The sequence below is a fragment of the Thalassophryne amazonica genome, chromosome 11, assembly GCF_902500255.1.
Source record: "Thalassophryne amazonica chromosome 11, fThaAma1.1, whole genome shotgun sequence".
Taxonomy (NCBI): domain Eukaryota; kingdom Metazoa; phylum Chordata; class Actinopteri; order Batrachoidiformes; family Batrachoididae; genus Thalassophryne; species Thalassophryne amazonica.
The window spans coordinates 11034686-11056450 of NC_047113.1; the positions used below are offsets into that span (position 1 = coordinate 11034686).

General features: G+C 42.8%; 1 long non-coding RNA gene across 1 annotated transcript; it reads right to left on the reverse strand.

Moving 5' to 3' along the window:
- Positions 1–778: 778 nt before the first annotated feature.
- Positions 779–15961, reverse strand: LOC117520321. The gene is made up of 3 exons (XR_004563603.1): positions 15933–15961; positions 5332–5334; positions 779–945 (listed from the first exon to the last, which is right to left on the reverse strand). It is a non-coding gene; the product is annotated as an uncharacterized LOC117520321 (long non-coding RNA).
- Between the last annotated feature and the right edge of the window lie 5804 nt (positions 15962–21765).

Here is a 21765-nt window from a genome sequence, read left to right on the forward strand (position 1 = left end):
GGACGCCTGTGCGCCTTGTTCTTCCATTGGCCGTTCAACAGCCGGTTGACGCCCCTCGGGATCCATGACGATTGGCCGAGATATCCTGTTGGGAAAGTGTAGGAACACGGACCCACAACAGGGGGCGCAAATGAACGGACAATGGAGTAAGCCAAAATAACAACGCTTTACTGTTGTGAATGTGCACAACGAATACAACCAATTACAGAAATGGACAACAGTCAATTCACAAAAGTGTCGTGTGGGCAGGCTCGAAGATAGGAGACGCCTCTCCAAGGTAAGACCGGAACCACACGGCTTCCTCCGCCACAGGTCCCCGGGAATACTGGAGCCGCCAAGTCCCGAACTCCCAGGTGGCCACTGCCTCCGCGTGTCGGACCTGGTACTGCTGGCGAGGAACAAAGAACAGTTAGATGGGGGCGCGTTTGCACCCAGAACTCCGAACGGCAGGAAAGGTACCTCCACCTCTCGTTGGAACAGTAATCCAATAAACTAGCTCAGTCAAACAATATGTACTCTGTTTGCTTCAATATGTTACCTCTCCGGTAGAAACGATATCTCGGCGATGAGGTGGAGATGCCGTCCTGCTGATATACCCCACTGATGATTGCCGTCAGCTGTCTCAGGTGATGGGTGACAGCTGTTACCGAGGCTGCTCCTGTGGGGCGGTGGCGCCCTCTGGTGCCTGGAGCCCGCACTTCAGGCAGGGCTCCCTCTGGTGGTGGTGGGCCAGCAGTACCTCCTCTTCAGCGGCCCACACAACAATATAGTACCAGATCACAAGAAAGTCGAATCAAGGCACCTCACGCCAGCAAGGACCAACCCCACCAACCCCCAGAGCGAGCACTAGGCAACTGTGGTGAGGAAAAACTCCCTATAAGGAAGAAACCTCAAGCAGACCAGGCCCCCGGGGGTGACCCTCCGCTTGGGCCGTGCCATATATACCTATATACATACTTATATACTTTACAAACATAAATATATACATACATACATATACACAGTCACTTATATCAATCAATCAATCAATCAATTTTTTTTATATACATATACATATACACCTACCCATATCTATATATCTACATACGCATATACATACCCACACATTCAAATATACAATGAGTCCCACTTATAAATTGAACATTCCTTATAAATCAAATTATATTTGCTTCTTTATGATACTTAGACATGATGTTCTTTTTGAGTAGTTTCTTAAATCTTACTAAGGTACTACTCATTCTAACCTCTGTTGAACATTTGTTCCATTTCCTCACCCCAACCACAGACACACAAAAACCCTTTACATTTGTTCTTACTGGTGGTTTCATAAAAATTGCACAACCTCTTAAACTATATCTGGATTCCCTCAATCGGAACAGACTCTGGACATGTGTCGGTAAGGCTTGGTTTTTCGCTCGAAATAAAGTTTGAATTGTAATGTAATCGACCAAATCTATGAATTTTAATAAATTTAAAGACACAAATAAAGAATGAGTTGGTTCACGATATTGTTTATTGCAGATGATTCGTATGGCTCGTTTTTGCAAAAGGAATATTGGATTGGTATTTGATTTGTAAGTGTTTCCCCATGACTCAACACAATATGTCATATATGGTACCATCAGAGAATGATATAAAGTAAGTAACCCTTCTTGTGGCAGTATGTCTTTGGCTTTATACAGAATGGCTATAGTTTTTGACAATTTTGATTTCACATAATTTATATGTGGTTTCCAGCTAAGTTTATTATCAATTATAACACCTAAAAATTTATTCTCTGTTACTAACTCAATTTCCTTATTGTTTATAGTTAAATTTTTACATTTGGGTGCCAGTTTATTTCCAAATATAATACATTTAGTTTTCCCAAGGTTGAGTGACAACTTATTAGCGTCAAACCAAACCTTAAATTTTTCCAGTTCTTTCTCCACTATGTCCAGAAGCTGTTCAAGATTTTCACCGCTACAGAACACAGTTGTATCATCCGCAAAAAGGACACATCTCAGTGAACTCGACACCCAACTTATATCATTTATATAGATTATAAACAACAAAGGACCCAGCACTGAGCCCTGCGGCACCCCACATGACATCCCTGAGTTCAGAATTTGTATTATTGAACTGAACATACTGAAATCTGCCTTGTAAATAACTAGCTATCCATTCATATGCCAGACCTCTGATTCCATATTTCTGCAGTTTAATTAATAGTATTCCATGGTTAATTGTGTCAAACGCTTTCTGTAAATAAAAAAAAAAACACCTATTGTGTATTGTTTATTGTCAATTGCAGTTGCTATACTTTCCACAAAGTCCATCAAAGCATGTGATGTAGTTCGAGACCTTCTGAATCCATATTGTTCTTCACAAATGATGTTATGCTTCAGTAAATAATCATTTAATCTTTTAGCAAATATTTTTTCCAAAATTTTGGAAAATTGTGGCAGGAGTGATATAGGTCTATAATTAGAAAATGTGTGTTTGTCACCAGTTTTAAACAGAGGAATTACTTTGGCTATTTTCATTTGAGAAGGAAATTTACCAGTACTTAGTGACATATTGCAAATATAATTGAACGGTTTTACTATACAATCAATAACTTTTTTTAATAAAGCCATATCCAAATTATTAAAATCAGTCGATTTCTTACTTTTTGAACCATGAACCAGATCAAGTATTTCCCTTTCATGAGCACCACCAATGAACATTGAAACAGATTTGTTAAACGTTGAATTATTTACCCAGAAGTTATTAGTTGATGAGTCAATTTTACTGGCAAGATTTTTACCCACATTAACGAAGTATTCATTAAAGTGTTCAGCAATAGACTCGTCGTTATCAATCGTGATGTAGTTGTTACTCTGAAAAAATGAAGGATAATCTCTAGTTACTCTATTCTTTTTTACTATTTCATTTAATATGTTCCATGTGTTTTTGATGTTATTTCTATTTTTGACAAGTAACTCATTATAATATATATTTTTACTGAGTCTCATGATATTGATTAACTTATTCTTATATGTTTTATACTTACTTTCAGCTTCCTTAGTTCGTAGTTTTATGAATTGTTTATATAGTACGTTTTTCTTTTTACATGCCCTCTGAAGTCCCTTAGTTATCCATGGTTTGTTGCTATATTGATTTCTATATATTTTGTCAACAAATGGACAGTGTTTATTATACAAACTGGAAAAAAATGGAGATGAAAGCATCATATGTCCTCAACATCATCAACAAAAACATCTGACCAATTCTGACTTGATAAATCCTCCCTTAAATTATCAATTGTTTCAGGTGTTACTTTTCTACTCATGAATTTGATATTGCTTCGATACTTACAACAACCCTCCAATGCAAAGACTGAGAAAACTGGCAAGTGATCACTAATCTTACTGACCAGTAGTCCCCCACTAAGATTACCGGATATAACGTTAGTTAAAATATTGTCAATGAGAGTTGTTGAGTCCATAGTTATTCTGCTAGGATGAATGATGGTTGGAAACAGTCCTAAACAATACAAGGTGTTTATAAATGAAGTGATTTGTGGATGATTGTGAGGGTTTAAAAAATCCATATTGAAATCTCCACAGACAAATAAATGCTTATTTCTGTTGATTTTGTTGTACATTCCTAAGATAATGTCTTCAAAGGTGTCAATATTTGTCCCAGGAGCTCTGTAAATACAACTAACAACTATGTTTTTGGAGTTTATAGATGTCATTTCTATGGTAACACATTCCATGATGTTGTCCACTGAAAATGACATGTTGTTAATGAGTTTACAGTTATAATCTGACCTTACAAACAATGCAACGCCTCTGCCCCTTCTCGTCTGCCTATTAACCAGGAACAATTCATAACCATCAAGATATACCAGATCTTTATTATCCTCATTTAACCATGTTTCTGAAATTGCAATAACTGAAAAACGTTTTTTGGATGTTTTCAAACAATCATTAATAGTGGACAGATTACGAGAAAGGCTTCTGCTGTTGAAATGTATAATTGAAAAATCTTCATCATTGATTTTATAATTTTTGAATTGTTCTTCTGTAAAATATTTGCACTGTCTCACAATATTCTCACTGAAAAAGGTATCAGGATCATTTTCAGATTCAAAGGGGTGGTTAGCAGAGTTATTATAATTAAATGTATCTAGACAGAGCTCCTGAACAGAAATAAATGGATCATTATCCTTAGTCATTATGTCTCTCTTGTCTCCGGGTGTAGATGATGTGGATGAGTGGGTTGCTCCAGTCTGCATCATGGTGCTGTGATGTGTTTGAGTCCTCATACCTATTGTTCATATTTGTCCAGCTCCTCGATGTTCCTTATTGCCATGACTTTTGCTTGTTCTGGTGATCCGTTCAGTTTGATGAATATTTTACAGTTTGAAGTCCATGTGTGCTGGATTTTTCCCTGTTTCTTTAAGAAGCGTACTTTCCTGGCGATGTCGGCATTCCGTTTGGTGAGATGTTCATTGATGAATACGTTTGTCCCTTTCAGTTTTCTTCCTTGTTTTAACAGTGCTGTTTTGTGTTTTCTGTTGATGAATCTCATGATGACGGTTCGTTTATCACCGTCATTTCTCCGGGGCAGAGGGTGGCACGCTTCAATGTTATTTAAATCCATTTCTATACCTTTAGATAGGAGGAAATCAGCAACCTGTTTTTCCACAGAGCTGACCTCCTGTTCACTGGGCTCCCCTCCGCTCTCATCTGTTACCGCCCGTGCGTAGGACCGTGGTTTGATGTGAAGACCTGTGATGATGACGTCGTTGATTCTGGTGTACTGCTCCAATTCAGCCACTCTATTTTCCAGCTGCACCAGGTGCCGGTCTTTCTCAGCGTTCTGGAGCCGTAATGCATTCACCTCCTCCACCAGATCCATGATTGATTTCTGTTGCTGCTTCACAACAGAAATCTCCTCTGACAGAAAGTCCAGAGATTTTTTAATATCATCACCTTCCTCCGCTGTCAGAACCTTCTTAGGCCCCATGGTCGGCTTATGGGCAGCTTGACGATCGCCAATGTTAACAGCCTGCGTTGTTTGTCACCGGGATGGATCTGCACTGCGCTGGTGCCGCGCGGCCTCGGTGTTTCCGCGTTGATGGATCCGCGGTGGCTGCACGAGGCCTCGGGGAAGCGGCACTCGTGACGCGCGGCTTTAATGACGCAGCGCGCGGCCTCTGTGAATTCACCACCTCGGACATTGTTGCCGTCCAGTCGCGGGACTAAGTTGCCGGTTGAGGTGGTATTCCCACTGTCCGGGTTGGCAAACACCGGCGTGGCAGATGGCAACTACAAACACCACCTCTGAAAACTCAGGTACAAACTTTTTGCAGCTCGCTCTGACGACATGCAGCTCTCTAGTGACGAGAGAGTGCAATAAAATGAAATGTAGGTGTAGTGGCAGTGCATTCCACAGTTTGGGTGCCACGACCTCAAATGCAACCATCAGGTTCTGGTCCAAGCCCCTCAGAGACCTGCTTGTGCAAGAGTTCACTGATGTAAAGTGGAATTTGACCATGCAGAGCTCTAAAAGTCATCACCAATATTTTAAAAGCAAAGGATAGTCGCCCAACCGTTGGGCAGATAAGTCATACACTGAACATTACACGCACAACCGTTGGGCAGATAAATCTGATGTCTTACCTTATTCACCCAACCGTGATCATGTATTTGACTACATTTTTTTACACCACTTTTTAAGGCTCTATTGTGGCGTATGTTTGACACATTTAACGGCGCCGTCTTTAATTACTGCGAAAACACCGCATTGAATGAAAGCAGCCAAACTTCATAAGTATTTTGAACGGAAGCCTGTTAACAATGACGAAACAGTTTTTATGAACAAAATGTTGCTTGTTGCCTGTCATATGGTGTTAGTTTGACACAGTTCCCTGGGTGTGATGAGCCAAACAGAACCGCATTAGATCACAGCCCCTCCACGTGCTGCGAACCCTCCTGCAGCCGGCGAGAAAATATCTCCCTTTTTTCCCTCCCGCATTGAAACTGGAACTGAACTTACAAGCGCGCTCACTGGTCGGTTGTGGTTGGGTGTATATGCTCGCGTATTTACTATATTGAACCAACGGTTGGACGAATAGCCACTCCGTATTTTAAACTGTAGTCTGAACTGAATTCGGTCCAGAGAAGACTTACTGAGGCTAGGGAACAGCGAATTACAGTGATCAAGACGTGAATAAATACAGATATGAATGATCTGTTCAAGCTCAGCTTGACACACAATGTTTCTAACGTGGGCAATGTTCTGTAAATAAAAGAAGCAAGACTGCACAAGATGGGTAATGTGTGCATCAAATTTGAGAGCCTGGTCAGAGCCTGGACTGCTGAGTGAACAAAAGAGGATAGAGAGCCAAGGTTCTTAATCACTGAGGGAACAAACACCTCAGGGGCATAGTTTTTACTGTACTAAGTGACAAATAATTAGCAACCATCCAGTTTTTTTGTGACATTAATACAGTTTTGAAGAACAGATACCCTAGAAACATTTTGTGGAGAAAAGATGTACAGCTGTATGTCATCTGCATAACAATGATATGATACATCATTAAAGGAACTCAAAATATATCCAAGTGGGAGCAAGTACAATGCAAATAAAATAGGTCCCAGAACGGAACCTTGGGGCACACCATAGGACAGAATGACAGAAGAGGATGTATATTTAGCTGCAGCAACTTAAAACCTTCTATTAGAGAGATAGGATAAAAACCAATCTAGGGTTGGCCCAGACATGCCCACCCATTTCCTTAATCTTTCAATTAAAACACCATGATCAACAGTGTCAAACAGACAGATCCAAATGTACAAGTACCGAATATTCATCTGCATCTCTGCGCATTAAAATGTCATTTGAAACTCTAAGAAGAGCTGTTTCAGTAGAATGCAAGTGACAGTACCCAGATTGAAATTTGTCAAGAATATTGTCTTCAGCTAAAACATCATTAAGCTGTTTGGCCATCACTTTTTCTAAAATTGTAGTGATAAAACGCAACTTTGAAATAGGTCTAAAATTCTGAGGAAGAGAAGGGTCAAGATTAGGCATTTTTAAAAGAGGGTGAATAACAGCCTGTTTAAAATACTGAGGGACACAGAGAGAAATCAATGATCTGTTAATTATTGATAAAACACACAGGCCAGTGGTGAGAATAACCTCATTCAGAAATAAAATGGGGATGATAACAAGTGGGCAGGTGGAGGGTTTCATTCTCTCAACCAGAATAATGAGCTCTTTCATTGATATTGGTGTGAAACTGTCCAGTACTGATGCCCGGGTAAGACATGGGACAGGAGAAAGAAGAGAGGGGTTGATGTTTGCCCTGATATCATGGATTTTATTGATAAAAACCGACAAAAAGTTATCACAGTCTTCGTTAGACTGCATGACAGCAGCAGGAGATGTCTCTGATTGTGTCAAATAAAAATTTTGGATTCCGTCAGCTGTTAAAAATTAATTTAGAAACATAGGCAGCCCTGACATCTTTCACCATATTGTTAAACAAAATTAAAACCTCCTTTAAATGAAGGAGGTGGACCTGGAGCTTTGTGGATTTCCACAAACACTCCACTTTTTGACAGATTCTCTTAAAACTGTGAATACTGTCATTCGTCCAAGGGGAGGAGTTACTCAGAGGGGCGTGTCTGGTTTTAAAAGGAGCAACTCTGTCTAAAATAGACAGGCAATGATGATTAAAAGAATTAACTATAATATTTACATCATCTGAAATTAAGATATCATCAAGGTTAAAAGCAGCAGAAAATGAAGCGGCAGAAAGAGGATTAAAAACATGAGAGCAAATCACATGTGGAGCAGACAGATAATCCAGGTTAAGAGAGAAATGAAAATGAACACACACATGATCAAAAATAAAAATGTCCTCACAATAAATAGAGTCAATATTTAGGCCAAGAGTAAAAACAAGATCCAAAACATGTCCTTTGTTATGTGTGGGAGCAGAGACATGCTGGATCAGATTCAGAGATTCCATCAGACTGATAAATGTACCTTGGGGTCTTGTTCACGAGTGAGGGAACAATGGAGCGTGAGATTGGGTGCAGAATCTGCGCAGCAGGGATGGTATTGCATTTGCTCTACCGTATTGTTATGATGAAAAGGGACTGAGCCAAAAGACAAAGCTGTCGATCTACTGGTCAATCTTCATTCCTACTCTCACCTATGGTCATGAGGGTTGGGTCATGACTGAAAGAACTACATTGCAGGTACAAGCAGCCAAAATGGGCCTCCTCAGGAGGGTGGCTGGTGTCTCTCTTGGACATAGGGTGAGAAGCTTGGTCATCCGTGGGGAGCTCGGAGAGCCGCTGCTCCTTCACACTGAAAAGAGCCAGCTGAGGTAGTTTGTGTATCTGGTAAGGATGCCCCATGGGTGATTCCCTAGGGAGGTGTTCCAGGCACATCCATCTAGGAAGAGACCCCAGGGAAGACCCAGGACTAGGTGGAGAGACTATATCTCCACACTGGCCTGGGAACACCTCCACCTCCACTCCCCTAATGGAGCCGTTAACCTGCGACCCGATCCCGGATAAGCGGCTAAGGATGAGTGAGTGATAAAACACTCTGCCTGTTCTGAACTCCCCCTCTAGCTGCCACCTTATCGTGGTGGGGGAGTTTGCGTACCCAGATGATCCTAGGAGCTATGTTGTCGGGGGCTTTGTGCTCCCTGTAGGGTCTCCCAAGGCAAACAGGTCCTAGGTGACGGGTCACACTAAGGGCAGTTCAGAACCTCCATGACCAGTAAAAGATCAAGGACCGAGACGTCGCAAGTATGGCAGAGCCGGGGTCCCACCCTGGAGCCAGGCCTGGGGTTGGGGCTCGCGTGCGAGCGCCTGGTGGTTGGGCCTTAGCCCATGGGGCCCAGCTGGGCTCAGCCCGAAAGAGTGACGTGGGCCCGCCCTCCTGTGGGTTCACCACCTACAGAGGGGGCCATGGGGGTCGGGTGCAGAGAGGATTGGGTGGCGGTTGAGGGTGGGTGGCCCGGCGGCCCAGTCCATGCTCACAGCCCGTCTGTTGCTCCTTCCCCCCTCACTAGGGGGGAAGGAGCCTGAGCTTGTGCGGGAGGTTGAGAGATACCGACTAGAGATAGTCGGGCTCACCTCCACGCACAGCATGGGCTCTGGTACCCAACTCCTGGAGAGGGGCTGGACGCTTCATTTTTCTGGTGTCGCCCACGGGGAGAGGTGGAGAGCTGGGGTCACATTGCTTATTGCTCCCCAGCTCAGTCGCCAAGTGTTGGAGTTCACTCCGGTGAATGAGAGGGTCGCATCCCTACGCCTTCGGGTCAGGGACAGGTCTCTCACCGTTGTCTCAGCCTACGGGCCGAGCAGCAGTGCAGAGTACCTGATCTTCCTGGAGTCCCTGGGAGGGGTACTAGATAGCGCTCTGACTGGGTACTCCATTGTTCACCTGAGGGATTTCAATGCCCACGTGGGCGGCAACAGTGAGACCTGGAGGGGGGTGATCGGGAAGCACGGCCTCCCCGATCTGAACTCAAGTAGTGTTCAGTTGTTGGACTTCTGTGCTCGTCACAGTTTGTCCATCACGAACACCATGTTCGAGCACAAGGGTGTCCATAAGTGCACGTGGCACCAGGACGCCCTGAGCCGGAGGTTGATGATCGACTTTGTATCATCTGACATTCGGCCACGTGTCTCGGACACTCGAGTGAAGAGAGGGGCAGAGCTGTCGACTGATCAACACATGGTGGTGAGTTGGATCCACTGGGAGGGTAGGAAGCTGGTCAGACCTGGCAGGCCCAAACGTATCGTGAGGGTCTGCTGGGAACGACTGGCAGAACCCTCTGTCAGCGAGGTCTTCAACTCCCACCTCCGGGAGAGCTTCTCCCAGATCCTGGGGGAGGTTGGAGACATGGAGTCCGAGTGGACCATGTTCTCCACCTCCATTGTCGATGCGGCTGCTCGTAGCTGTGGTCACAAGGTCTCTGGTGCCTGTCGCGGCGGCAATCCCCGAACGCGGTGGTGGACACCAGAAATAAGGGATGCCGTCAAGCTGAAGAAGGAGTCCTACTTATCTTTGTGGGTAGGTGGGACCCCAGAGGCAGCTGACAGGTACCGACAGGCCAAGTCGCAGAGGCAAAAACTCGGGTCTGGGAGGAGTTCGGGGAGGCTATGGAGGAGGACTATCGGTCGGCCTCGAAGAGATTCTGGCAAACCGTTCAATGCCTCAGGAGGCGGAAGCAGCTCTCCACCAGCACTGTTTACGGTGCAGGTGGGGAGCTGTTGACCCTGACTGGGGATGTTGTTGGGCGGTGGAAGGAGTACTTCGAGTATCTTCTCAATCCCGTCGTCATGTCTTCCGAAGAGGAAGCAGAGACTGGGGACTCAGAGGCGAACTCATCCATTATCCAGGCCGAAGTCACCGAGGTGGTTAGAAAGCTCCTCGGTTTCAAGGCTCCTGGGGTGGATGAAATCCGTCCTGAGTACCTTAAGTCTCTGGATGTTGTGGGGCTGTCTTGGCTGACACGCCTCTGCAACATCGCGTGGCGATCGGGGACAGTGCCTCTGGATTTGCAGACCGGGGTGGTGGTCCCTCTATTTAAGAAGGGGGACCGGAGGGTGTGTTCCAAATATAGGGGGATCACACTCCTCAGCCTCCCCGTTAAAGTCTATTCCAGAGTACTGGAGAGGAGAATTCGACCGATGGTCGAACCTCAGATTCAGGAGGAGCAGTGTGGTTTTCATCCTGGTCATGGCACACTGGACCAGCTCTACACGCTCCATCGGGTCAAACCTGTTTCCAGTGCACGTTGGGCTCCACCAGGGCTGCCATTTGTCACCGATTCTGTTCATTATTTTTATGGACAGAATTTCTAGGCGCAGCCAGGGTGTAGAGGGGTTCTGGTTTGGGAACCACAGAATCTCGTCTCTGCTGTTTGCGGACGATGTGGTTCTGTTGGCTTCATCAAATCAGGACCTTTAGCGTGCACTGGGGCAGTTTGCAGCCGACTGTGAAGCATCCGGGATGAAAATCAGCACCTCCAAATCCGAGGCCATGGTTCTCGACCGGAAAAAGGTGCTTTGCCCTCTTCAGGTCCGTGGAGTGTCCTTGCCTCAAGTGGAGGAGTTTAAGTATCTCGGGGTCTTGTTCACAAGTGAGGGACGGATGGAGCGTGAGATCGATAGACGGATCGGTGCAGCGTCTGCAGTGATGCGGTCGCTGTATTGGACCGTCGTGGTGAAGAGAGAGCTGAGTAGTTACCGATCGATCTACGTTCCGATCCTCACCTATGGTCATGAGATTTGCCTCATGACCGAAAGAACGAGGTCGCGAGTACAAGCGGCCGAGATGGGTTTCCTCTGTAGGGTAGCTGGGCGCTCCCTTAGAGATAGGGTGAGGAGCTTGGTCACTCGGGAGGAGCTAGGAGTCGAGCCGCTGCTCCTCCAGTTGAGGTGGCTCGGGCATCTTTTCAGGATGCCCCCTGGACGCCTCGCTGGAGAGGTGTTCCGGGCACATCCCACTGGGAGGAGGCCCCGAGAAAGTCCCAGGACATGCTGGAGGGACTACATCTCTCGGCTGGCTTGGGAACGCCTTGGGGTTCCCCCGGAGGAGCTGGGGGAGGTGTGTGTGGATCGGGAGGTCTGGGCGGCTTTGCTTGAGCTGCTGCCCCTGCGACCCGACTCCGGATAAAGTGGAAGAAAATGGATGGATGGATGTTCTGAACTATATGAAACATAGATATCAGCATGATGGGCCACATTAGCCTTTATATTTATGATCATATATTTATTTAGTTTTTATTATGTCCAGATAAACTGCTGATCCTGACCTCTTCTGAAACTTCTCTACTTGCTCAAGACGTCCTGGGTCAACAGAGGCTTAAATTTGGAAGTTTTCAGCTGAAAACAGGCTGAAATGCTGTGGGCTGTCCTTAAAGCGATAGTAACACTCCTTAATCTCTCATCAGCCGTTAAAATTTTCACCGAAAACCATCTGAATTTCTCGAATGGTGTCCACTTGGATGTGCCTTACAGTTTCTGAAAAAATTTTGATCAAGCATAGCGCCAGTCTCTCAGGAAGTTCTCAGACAAATGAATGGGTGGACCAGTGATCACTCAAAACCTGCCCACAGGCGAATGACGCAACCGACAGGCATGAAAAAACCACACATGCGCACGAGGGTTCAAGCTTGTCTGACGCAATCACACGTGATTCAAATCCATATAGTTTTTGAAAAAAAACAATAAGGTCAGATACTTTTCTAATAGACCTCGTATATATATATATATATATATATATATATATATTGCAGCATCGGATTGCAGCGTCGGCTCGCAGCCGCTGCGACGCTCCATCACAGGAAAAACACCTCCGTTGGAAGCCTTAAGGACAAGTTGGAACATGTCCAGCTGTTAAACAATTTCTCATATACTCACTCCACTGAAAGCCATCAAAAGCCGCCTGGATTTTACAAATGGTTATCAACACGGAGGTGTTTTTCCTGTGCCGCCGCACCACACTGGCTGCGTCCCGACGCGCGAACCCGTCCACACGTCTTTCATTAAAAAAATCTCCTTTAACAGTGGAATATCCGGATAAAATGCTGAAACCGACTTCTTCTGAAACTTCTCTGTTCTCTCACGACGTCCTGGATCAATAGAGCCTGAAATGTGGAGGTTTTCAGCTTGAAGCAGGCTGACGACGGCGCCTGAGAGCGCTGCGCGACGTCTCGCACCGTGGGAAGTCCTTAAAGCGACAGTATCACCTCAAAATCTCTCATCAGCCGTTAAAAGTTTCACCGAAAACCAGCTTAATTTTTTGAACCATGTCCACTTCGATGTGTCTCAAAGGTTTAGAAAAAATTTTGATCAAACAAAGCGCCAGTCTCTCAGCAACTTCTCAGACAAAGGAATTCCGACGAGCGGCTGGACGACTCCTCCCACAAGGAGTGCTCACAGGCGAATGACATCACCGACAGGCGTGGAAAAACTCACGCATGCGCACGAGTGTTCAAGCATGTCTGACGTAAAAACATATGAATGAAATCCATATAGTTTTTCAAAAAAAAATAAAAAGGACCTATACTTTATTGACAGACCTCGTATATATACATATATATATATATATATATATGTATATATATATATATATATTTTTATTTTTTTTCTCGTATGATGAGTCACAGACTGATCTGGAGAAACAGATTCTGGTTAGATCCAACCCTAGCATGGTAAAACCCTTCAATGATTTTTCACTTTAGATTTGACATTTTTATCATCATTTAACATGTTTTGTCAAAGTTTAATGAGTTTAAGCACTCTTGCATATATAAGGAATGTGTTTAAAAAGAAAAAAAAGACATTTCAGCTGCAGTTTGGTAGAAAGTTCAATCAAGCCTCCATTTCATCTGTTTCAGAAGACCCCTCTTTCTCAGAATTAAAAAAATTCAACATTTTATTATACGTATGAAACCTACCCTTTAAAATCAGTGTCAAGTGTGTAAGGGCCACCAGGGACGTTTCGCCTCTATGCCAGTAAACAGCCATTGCTACTACAGAAGATCCATGTGTGCCACACAGTATGCCACATGGCTTGTAATCTTGAATTAAAATTTAATTTCTGCGTGTTGGAGCTCTGCTTATATTATAGCACTTTGCTAGGACCAAGCTAACATGCATGCTAACATCACAAGTGTGAAAGATAGTGTGTAAATGGTAAAAGTGTGGCTTCACTTTAGAAAAGAAAATATTGACAAAGCAAAGTGTAACTGTTAATTTAATTAACTTCAAGTCAGGTTGCACATCAGATGTGTCCAAGCAGTTAAAGCAGCACGTTGCTGTTCTGAATGGGCTCCCACTTATTAGCACCTTGCCAGCGACAGCTAGCTGCATCACACTGTTCTTGTTGTTCAAAAAGGGACAGCTGACTACAGAAAAACTGTCACAGTGCAATATTGCCTTTGAGGAGATGACACTTTGTTGAAGTAAGCAAATGCACTTTCCAGCCAACTGCTTCACCAAAACCTTCATTACTTGAAACAGCTCACAAGACATGACTGACATTTACTGATTACAGAGTAGGATTCGCCGAGGTCTGAACACAGCTGTGGGTAGAATCCGTCGAGCTTGAGCAGTGCGACGTCACACTTCGTCACTATATCTACACTATATCTAGATTAAATCACTTTTCGTGATGCCATAATAAACTTGGCATGAGATCAGGTTGGAATGCCGCCACAGTGGAGAGGATGTTGTGGGCACATACAGTGGCTTGTACAAGTATTCAGCCCCTTGGTATTTCATGCATTTTAATTTGTTTATGGCATTTTAAATACAAAAAGCAAATCAGGCTTCTCAGTATAAAAATTTCTAAAATTATCTTCCTTAGACTCAAAGTGAAAGTAAATCTCTACAACTTGACATAAATTAATAAAAAATATAAAATCCAAGGCGATGGGTTGCATAAGTAATCAGCCTGTTTGGTATAATACCTGTAAATAATCAGTTTAATTGTTGGTTTTCTTCAGACAAGTCAGGGGATGGATACATGAACATTTCCAAGTCACTGAATATGTCGAATTTTATTTACATCACTTATGAAGAAATACAAACAATATGGCACTCTATGGTAAATCTGTGTGGAGTGGACAGTTCTCAAAAACTGACTGTGCAAGAAGGAGAAGAGTGAGGAAAGCCACCAAGACACCCAGACAACCCAGAAGAAGTTACAGGCTTCTGTGGCTGTGATTGGAGAAATTGTGCATAGTGCATGTTTTGCATTTTGTATCCCCAATTACACAGCTTCAGGATGAATTGGTACAGAGGAGGGTTTTGCAAAAAAGAAGACCTGAACGTTCAGCAGTTTGCCAGAAGGTACATCTGAGATGCAAGTCTAGATTTAATGTTTTGGTGAAAGAAAACCCTCCTCTGTACTGGAGATACAAAATGCAAACATGCACTATGCACAATTTCTCCAATCACAGTCACAGAAACCTATAACTTCTTCTGGGTTGTCTGGGTGTCTTGGTGGCTTTCCTCACTCTTCTTCTTCTTGCACAGTCATTCAGTTTTTGAGAACTGTCTACTCCACACAGATTTACCATAGAGTGCCATATTGTTTGTATTTCTTCATAACTGATGTAAATAAAGTCCAAGACATATTCTGTGACTTGGAAATGTTCATGTATCCATCCCCTGACTTGTCTGAAGAAAACTGGCAATTAAACTGATTATTTACAGGTATTATACCAAAGGGGCTGATTACTTATGCAACCCATCATCTTGGCTCTCAAAAGTGCTTTCAGAAGATTTATTTTTTATCTGTTTTATTCTTTTACTTCTGTTTTATTTATGTATTTCAATTTTTTTTATTCATTTTTAATTATTTATTAAATTTTATGTTGAATTGTTTTATGTAAGGCGTCTTGAGACGGCTTTTGCTGTGATTTGGCGCATTATAAGCTAATTCAAATTAATTTTCATATGGAAAAACCTACTTTTAGACAATAAGAAAATCATCTACAGCTCAGTGGAGCAACATGACCTTCCCTAGCAAGCTGACAATTACACACTGTGAGATTCCTACAGATGCCTGGTTTACCAAGAACACATGCATCTTTAGCACTGTAATTGTAGACAAAGTTAGTTTAGACAAAGTGCTTCCAGATTATCACCTATATGTGACTTTATCTATAATCTGGTTGTCAGTGTGATGATGGTCAGCAAACTCAAGAGGTCTGGATTTCATGTGAAATGGAGACCCTGACATCCTGATTACAAATTTTTATAAATTGCTAAAGACACATCAGTTGATTGTAAATTTGTTACATGCATTCACTTACCTTCTTATCTGTCAGAAAATGCTAAAATAATTAGGATCTGGCGCTTTAGACCCATGCCAGCGAGGAGAATGTACTGAAAGTTGGAACTTCATGTTACTTATATATATATATATATATATATATACTTTGAAAGAATACATGTATGTATGTATTCTTGTATGTATGTATGTATGTACATACATTTGGATTACTTGTAATCTGATTACTTTTGGATTACATTTCAAAGTAATCCTACCCAACCTTGTATATATATATATATATATATATATATATATATATATATATATATATATATATATATATATATATATATATATATATATATATAACCCGGACACATTCTCTTTCATGAATCACACATGTCCAGATCACATACCCGTACTGTCATGCCCAGATCCAAACGCACATACATCTACGCTGTTATGTCCACATCCTCATGCATGCACCACCACACTGTCATGTCCAGATCCACACACACACACACACACACTCTCACTTCCAGACACATCCCTTTTGGCTTGAGCCACACTGAGTTTGGACATGTGTGGGATAAGAGATTTGAAAAACACTATCCAGCTAAATGTTATCCAGATACAAAGCAACCCAGTGCCACAGACCAAATGGTCCCCCCCTAAAAATTGGTCCGCCCTGCTTCCACTGCGCATGCGGCATTTGGGGCCACAACAGCTCCTCTGAGACGGATTCTCTTCACCCAAAGCAATCAAAGGGAATAATGCGATTCTTAACCACCAGATGCAGTCCAGTCTCATGTTTTTTTTTTCATGCTCCCATCACAAAATGAGTCAAATTTTCATGACGAGGTTTTTTTTTTAAACTCACTATTACTAACCCTACTCCTTCCCCCAACCCTAACCATAACCACCCCGACCCCCCCACTTCACTTTTAATTTTGTGCAGCCATCACGGAATGTATTAGAATTAATTTGTGCTGCTGTGATGAAAATGAGGCACTTTTCGTGACAATATCACAAACCAATAGATTAATGTATATTTTGTGCTGCTGAATCATGACATGCCGTGAGAGTGGGTTGTCAGATGACAAGGTAAAACCTCTTAAATCATTCTAAAGTCAGCTTTAAACAGAAATGAGGCCATTTTAAGCAGAAATGAGGTGATAATCGGTGACACTTTTGAATGACGGAGGAACAGTGAACGCATCAGGAGCAGCTTGTCATGGCTGCTGCACTCTGATCGCTTCATCCATCTATTATTATGAATGAATTAATGCTGAATTTATGTGGAAATGATTGTTGCACAAAAGCATCAGATATCTGTCGCTGAGATAGATGATGACTGAAGTGCAGTTTGAAGCAGAAACGAGGCGATAATCGGTGATGTACTGCCAACACTCCGAAATGACACATGCTCAGTGATAGGCAGGGCAGACCAATTTTTAGGGGGGACGGTTCGGTCTGCGACACCGGATTAAGTCCAGCTCAAGCCAATCTGCTGGCCCTCGTCTAAACAGGACCTCAGGAGTTCCATGTCGAAAACTGGCTCCTCATTCATTGGTCCATTCCCTGTTTCTAAAGTTCTTAACCCCTCTTTCTTTTGTCTGGAACTGCCCTGTTCCTCTTAAAAAACATCTGTTACGTGTTGCTCTCTGTCACCTTCTGATGCTCTTACCACTGGTCAAAGAATGCAATCAGCATGACCTTGATCTTTGAGACTGAAATGAGTTCCTTCTTGGGTCTGGTTGAACTTGGGGTCTTCCACTGCAGGCTCTGTCTGTTGGTTTCTGGGTGGTACTGGAAGACCCAAGTCTTGTTTCCTGTGATGACCCGGCCAAAGGATCTTCCTCAATTTTCTCCAGCAAGCCTCAACTCACATTGATATGGTGCTCCTTCTGGTTGTCTGACAAAAGTTTGGGCACCATGTTGCCGCCTACCTTCCACGTCTCCAGCTCCTGCACCAAGATGATCCACACTGACTCCCTGTTCAGACTGAGCTCCTCCACTATCATCTGCACCATCAGGCTGTGATCACTCCACACCAGCTGCTTCACTCTGTTAATGTTTTCTTCATCATGGAAGACCATAATGACTTGGGGTCATCCTCCACCTCCTTATGGCCACTTTTGAAGTGTTGGTACCACTTGTAGACTCATGCCGGAACATCTACTCCATATCTACTCCATATGCCTCTTGGAGAAGGTTGAGACTCTTGGTTGGGCCCTTGCCCAACTTAAGCAGGAATTTCAAATTGATTCTTTAGTTTATGTTTCATGTCCGTGTCAAAATGTAACAGCAGTGTGCTACACAAAAGCCTGAAAAAGAACCACAGACCTAGAGAAGTGAATAATATTATTTCAGAATACTGGTAAGATGCCGCGCAACACAGATATAAGTGGTTAATTGGCACTGAGTCATCAGCATGGCTGCCACTGTCTCGTTTCTTTATCATCACAGCACGTATTCCCCCCAATGCCGCTTCGTCGCATTTACACTTGTGTCTTCATGCCTTCATGTCATTGCAATCCAATCTCCAAAAAAATGCATTTTAATGCCAGTTGTAAATGGGTCCATTATGTTATGCTATCCTATCCTACACCCAGCTGCAACTGTTATAAGTGTTACAAGTTCTAAAGCTGTCAGACTTGTCTTGTGCCTTCTGTTCTGTACAAGCCCCCCTCCAGTGCTTAAATGTGATGCCATTGCACAAGTGCCAAATAAATGATCAAATCACATCAAATCAAATCAAATCAAATCTTGCAGGTCATTGAGGAGGGGAGGGTTGGAGACAATCTGAGCATTCACTGGGCAAAAGGCAGGGTACATCTTGGATAGACTGCCAGACTTTCAGAGGGCCTACACGTATCGACAAATAAACACATTCACAGCCACAGTCAACTTAAAGACACTATTTCACCTAATCCATATGTTTTTGGAAGTGGAATGTAGGCAGAGCACATCCATGTAAACAGTGGGAGAACATGCAGACTCCACAAAGAAAGGACCAGACTGGGTTCCAACCCGGGACCTTCTTGCTATGAGGCAACAGTGCTAACCACGAAGGCACCGTGCTTCACAGCATCAGACCAACTCTTCAGAAATACCTGAGTATGGACATTTGAGATGACTTGTGTTGTGATTTTATGCTGTCAAGAAAAATCGACTTGAATTTAGCTATTGACTTAGGTTGGACATCATGTTCATGGCTACTTTACTTACATTTGTGACAATTTCAAAAGCATTTGTGCAGCATTGAGCTCTTAAACCCCTGCATGCATCAGTGCAGACACAGAAGGTTATGTGCACAATAGCAAAAAAAAAAAAAAAAAGTCAAAAGTGTCGCTGTGTTGATGCCTTGGGATGAGTCTGAGGTTGAAAGCATGAGTCACTATGGCTAATATAGTTCTTTTGAAGTATACTGGCCACTCTTTCTAGCTCCCATCGGAGCCAGTGGAGCTTCATGAGAGAGACTGGTTGCCATAATGATTACTACTCTGAAGCTCGGTGATGAAAAGCTGGAAGATATTGTTCTTGTTGTTTTCTGGAACAATTTAACTGTTCCGTTAACTCTAAACAACACTGCTCACTATTTGCACATTATACAGCCACCAAACCAGATTTTTTAACAATTTACACTGAAATCACCACAATCAATCTCAAACGATGAAAATAAATAAAAATGAAAGAAAAAACAGGTACGAGCACAGGCACATAGATGTGAGGCATGATTGCAATCATAATTGCACCCTTCTCTACAGGTGGGAAGGAAATGTGTGCATGAAGTTGTGAAGTAAAATAAAAATGCCTAATCAGGGTGTATTAAATTCAATCATACCAACTGTTGCAATAGGGTTGTAGAAAAAGACCCATTTCAAAATAAATTGTATGCTGCACATTTTTGACTAGATGGAGGATATGAATAATAATAAACAGGACTGCAGGAAGACACTGGACAAGAAAAAGTGAAGACTGAGGTAAACCTTTGCTCAATACTTAGTTGATGCACCTTTGGCGGCAATTACAGCCTCAGGTTTTCTTGAATATGATACCACAAGTTTGGTGCAGCTATCTTTAGGTGGTTTGGCCAATTTCTCTTTGCAGCACCTCTCAAGCTCCATCAGGTTGGATGGGGAGCGTCAGTGCACAACCACTTTCAGATGTCTCCAGAGATATTCAATGGGATTCTGGTCTGGGCTCTGGCTGGGCCACTCAAGGACATTCACAGAGTTGCCCTGAAGCCAGTCCTTTGATATCTTGTATGTATATCTGTGTGCTTAGGGTCAAAGGGCCTCATTCACCAAAATCCTCTTAAGAATCATCTTATATTCCTTCTTATGATGTCCCTAAGGGACATATAGTACGATTAAGTACAAATCAGGGTGAATCACAGTGAAACAGCTCATATGACTGAACCACAAAAACATCCAGCCGACCTCGGGAGGGACATGTGGTCGGGCAGGTATGAATGATCCCAGAAGCATGAGCGTGTGATTGTGCGAGCAGCTGTAACCACATCGCACAGCTGCTGTGAAAAAAAATACATGCCACCCATGGGATTCGAACCTGCAACTTACAAAAGCTCTGATTGCCACCCAGAAACTTTACCACTGTCCTATAAATGGTGTGGAAAAATGCCTGAAATCAACAAGGAGATAGATGTATTTAAAAAAAAAAATACAACCACACACCATATAAAAAACAGCATTTTATTGAATCCCTCTTTTCGAGCGAACAATACAAGTATTAACCGTCTGTTCCTCTGTAGATGACCCATGGTCACAGACGTACAGCCATGTAATAACATAAATGATGCAGTGCACTCTTATCATGTCCACATCTGCTGACCCAGTGTGTCCAGCCAGTCCCGCACTTCCTGTGAACGGTGTGACGCAGGACAGACACAGCGTCATGTGGAGCAGAGCTCACATGGGTGATGTGACATTTATATCACCCGCTGCGTGTTGTGATCTGACAGTCTGTTTCACCTGGGGCAGCTGGTTACTGTGCGTGCCGTGCACTCACTCGCTGCGGCCTGTTGCAACAGAGATGTATGTTTTTATGTCCATGTGAGGACAGCAAGCAGACACACGCGTGTCACAGTGGACAGCTGTTAGGTCATGTCCATCCAAAGACGGTACATGTCCTCCAGCCATGACGGCCAGAACCAGAGATCTCAACAGCTGCAGCTGTTGGCAGACATGCCTGCTGTCAGTTCAGCGCCCACACCAACGTGTCACTCTGTTTTTGTGTTATGTGATCATTTCTTTTTAGTTATTTGTTATGTAATCATGTATATAGGTACTGTTGTACTCATTAATAGCCTGTCCTGGCTGTGGTCTCGGTGCTTTTAATGTGACATGCCACATGCACAGAGCTGTCATTCATTTCCAGCTAGGGCTGCTTGATTATCGAAAAAATCAGTATCACGGTTATTTAGGTAAATACTGAAATCAAGATTATTCAAACGACTATTATTTTTTTTTTTTTGTTACACAATGCATTTATTCAGCATTTCTCTCACTCTAAAAAAAAAAGAGTTAGACGTGTCACAGGACTGCTCATTTATGAAGAAGTTTTCTGAAGAAAAATCCTTGGAAATGTTTTTTGCTGTTGTTTGTTTACCTCAGAATTTCTGATTACTGTTTAAAAAAGTTTAGAACACTTGTAATTAAAATAGCTAAATAAATCAATAAATGGTTCTTTAGAAACCTTTCATCTGTAAATTAAAACCACCTGTTATTTCAGATTAGATAATTTCTTGTTTAACATAAGGAACCTCTGACATTTATTTTTAGACAAAATAACATTGAAATTTGTCCATTTTTTTAAGTCTGGTAGATTATTTATATCTCATTTCAACCAGAAAAACAGACACTGTACATAAATACAAATGTTTATTATAAATGCAGCAGGAAATAATTTAACAATGACTGCAGTATGACTGTAAAGTAGGATTTC